Genomic DNA, 3868 nt, shown 5'->3' with positions numbered 1-3868 from the left:
TAGGTAATCTCTAAAGACCCTTTCAGCTCTGATATTTTATAATGTTTACTGCACTAATGAATATTACAAACAAAATCCCAAAATGGAATAATTTCGTAAAAAGTAGTATGTATGCATCAGAAAGGATCATTGGCAGGAAATGATACAGAAGTGAGAGGCTGCCGACTAGTCATTATATTTGTTCTGCTATTTATAGATTCCCTCTGCATTTGTATTTCAGAGTTTGGTAGAAGATTGCTATCAGCATTCATTTTATAAGGCTGGTTTGTGTTCACACTCATTGGCTATGTCCTTAAGCTTCTCCTCTTTGCAGATTCCTGCTGCACTGTACCAGACAGATTTTCATTATCAGTCACCATGAACTTCTTTTTTTAAAAAGAGAAACACATCAGTTTTGTTTGGTGTTTTCCTTACAGGGAGTTGACCCTGTCCTTGTTGATTCCATCCCATTTTTATCTGAGTATGTCTATAAATGGAAAAGCTGGTGCAGTCATCGTGAACCACTAGGATCCTTTGAATGCCTGCAGACCCTGCAGTCTTTGGAGTCAGCAAATAGAGGGTGTGGACCTGTGGAAGTTCTGCTTGCTGTCTCATCTGAACCTGAAGAGAAAAGGGACCAGAGGTGTGCTCCCTTCTGCCTTGTTTTGTTTCACTGTCTGATTTATGGATGCAGTTCCACGGGGTGAAGGTAATAGTGGGTAGTTAGTGCCTGTCATTTGTGTCCTGGGCAGGTAAAACTCACTTTATGCAGTCTGATCAGTTTCCAAAAAAAAAAAAAAATTTGCATATATAAATCAAACGTGATGTAAATGGAATCATATTTTAAATGCATTAGGGAATCTCACTATTTAAAAAATGCTGTGGAGAGCTCTTTTGTAGAAAAGGTATTCCATATATACATATATATATGTGTATATATTTATGCAAACATACATATTTATATTCTAGATTAGGGTTTTTATAGGTCAGATTTTCTGAAGATGGGCATGCTTCTATTGAACAAAGTGATATTTTGGTAGCAGAATAAACAGATTGAGGAACATTTGCTTTTGTTCCAGACATGTTAGCTTAAATGTTTGCTCCTTGAGGGCAAAGACCCTTCTTTATTTATCTTGGTGCCGCCCCCCACCCCCACCCCCCAGGATCTTGTTCATAGGAGGCCCTTCATAAATGTTTATTGAATGAATTTTCTGTTAGGACAATATTTGCGCAGAGGATGCCATAGTAGAGGGGCCATATTTGGGTCTCTCAGACTGCCAATCCAAAAGAACCTGAACAAGCTGTGTGATTTTAAGGTAAAGTTTATAGAAATGGGAAAGGAGGTCTCAGATCTCTGAGGATGGACACAGCTCCATTAATTTTCTCACTAATATTTGGGGCCACCTTGAATTTTATGGTTTTAGCTTTTTATGCTAAAGTGCTTCCTCATTGGGAAGGGACAGAGACCAAGGGAGACTGTATACATTTTTTGGACAGGTGCTAGTTTCTCATCTATAGTGTTTTTGGTAAAAAAACCACATCGGGGAGAAATTTAAATCACTTGGCAGAATTTTACAATGTCTCTGATTAATTTTGATTGTTTTCTATTGCCTTCTAAGTGAAGGTAAATACATTCAGGCTTTCCTTGAATTGCATTATTAATAGAGCTACTATGGAACTCATCAGGTTAAGAATTATGTAGAGGAGTAATCTTATCTAACAAAATCCGCCTCCTTTAACCCCAGCAGTTGGTTTTTAACTAGAGGAGCAATTTTTCAAGAATTTGTGGTCTTCTACACAATTTCAGTCAATATCAGTGGGTCCAGATGGACTATCATTGATGACCACATCTGCATTTAGAGGAAAATTGTGTTAACTTTCTAGTTTTCAGTATTTATAGGGCTTCAGAAGTGCTTTGCACCTGTTGGATGGAAGAAAGTATTGTATCATCATATTACCCATAATTTTAATGTGTGTCTGCAAGTTGGTACATGTACCCAGCAATGAGAGCCATGCTGGCTCTTTGTCAAGACAGAGGTTGTAGTTAAGATTTTTAACATTGACTTCAAGTGTCCTAGTGTTTATGAAAAACTGGAAATGTGATGTTAATCATCGTTCATGACAGCTGTTATTTTGAAAAGATAGTAAACGCATCATCTGTTTCTACTAGGATGAAAAAATATTTTTGTTTATGGTAAGATTCCAAATGATGTGTTTTCATGAAGGCAAGGCAAGGAATAAATATGATCTTTCTATTGCAAAGTGTCAAGATATAAGGCCAGTTACCATCAAATCTTAGAATCTCAGACCTGGAAGAGACGTCAGAGGTCATTTAGTCCAGCCTCCCATCCAGTTCAAGAATTCTCTTTGCTACATCTCTGTAAAGTGAATCTAGCCTCTGTTTGAACGTATCCATTGACTGGGAACTCACTAATAATGAAAGGAATAGCTGACATATGTTACCTCACTTGATCCAGTCTTTCATGAGACGGATCCATCAGATTTTTGGACAACTCTATTTAGATCCTTATTTTAGCTGAAATTGGTCTCCTTGTAACTTATATCTTGTGCTTATAGTTGTGTCCTCAGTGGCTGAAGAAAATAGGTTTAACTTCTTCACATGACAACCCTTTAGATATGTGAACACAGCAGTTATGTTCCCCTGAGTCATCTTTTCTCTGGGTTAAATGTCCCTAGCTCCTTCAAATGATCCTGGGATGGAATACTTCCTGGCCCCCTCACTACTTGGTTGTCTTTCTTCGGACATTCTCCATCTTTCCTACAATTTCCTATGTAGGACTAAACAGTGTTTCAGATGTGATGTGATGATGGCAGAGGACAGTGGCACTATCACTTATCTTCTTTGGAAGGCAATTTGATTAATTAATATAGATATACTTTTCACAGTATAATTCAGGAGGGGGGCTCTTTCTAGGTCTCTATTTTCAGTCAGTCAGCAAGTATTTGTTAAGTGCCTACTCTGTTGGCACAATGCCAGTTGGTTCTAGGAATACAGAAAAAAATGAATGACCTTGTTCTCAAAGAGTTTATATTTTGTTGAAGGAGAAAACATATATATATATATATATACATATACATACACACACATATATATATATATATACATATATACATACAAGGTATTTGAGGGAGAGTGGGCACCAACCATGGGGAGGGGGAAATCCAGAAGGACTTCATTCAGAAGGTGGTGGTTGAGCTGAGTCATGAAGAAAGTAAGGGATTCTTTGAAGCAGGCATGAGGAGAGAGGGTATTCTAGTGCAAAGGCAGAAGATGGAGTGTGGTATATGAGGAACAAGAAGTTGATCGTTTGGCAAGATCTTAATAGGCAGGAAGGGAAATAATGTATAAAATCATTGGATAGGTTGGTTGGGACCAGATCATAAAGGGCTTTAAATGCCTAAAAGAGAAGTTTTACCAAGAGGCAAGAGGTAGCCACTAAAGTAAATTGAGTAGCAGGATGATATCGTCAGGCCTGTGCTGTGTGGCAGATATTGACTGAAGAGGAGAGCAGGAATGCTATTAGGAGGCCTTTGTAATAGTTCATGGCAAAAAGATAGATGCAAGTGGTATTGTGGAGGTGAAATGGGCAAGACAATTTGGCAACTGATTAGTTGTATGGGATTAGGAGTTGAGGGTAATGATAAAGTTTTGAACCTGGGAGACTGGAAGGATATAGAAGTACACTCCAATTACAGACCATGATAGTTTGCTTTCTCAATGAGTTCAGTGCCTAGCTCACAGTCTTTCTTTTCTCTTTAACTCCTGCCCTCATATTAAGAGACTTCACACACACACACACACACACACACACACATGCATGTCTATCTATCTATCTATCTATCTATCTATCTATCTATCTATCTATCT

At 38.0% G+C, this 3868-nt stretch overlaps 1 protein-coding gene across 2 annotated transcripts in view; it reads left to right on the top strand.

Moving 5' to 3' along the window:
• TRIM66 (tripartite motif containing 66) overlaps positions 1-3868 on the top strand; it is a 112596-nt gene continuing 108728 nt past the window's right edge. For both annotated transcript variants that reach the window (XM_069091170.1, XM_069091169.1), the window contains exon 1: positions 1-622. The gene's annotated coding sequence lies outside the window, so the exon portion shown is untranslated. The remainder of the gene's footprint in view (positions 623-3868) is intronic.

The sequence above is a fragment of the Petaurus breviceps genome, unplaced genomic scaffold, assembly GCF_028583685.1.
Source record: "Petaurus breviceps papuanus isolate PSGF00001 unplaced genomic scaffold, PetGlider_PUasm1.0 188, whole genome shotgun sequence".
NCBI classification, from domain to species: domain Eukaryota; kingdom Metazoa; phylum Chordata; class Mammalia; order Diprotodontia; family Petauridae; genus Petaurus; species Petaurus breviceps.
This window is presented reverse-complemented; position numbering and strand designations above follow the sequence as displayed.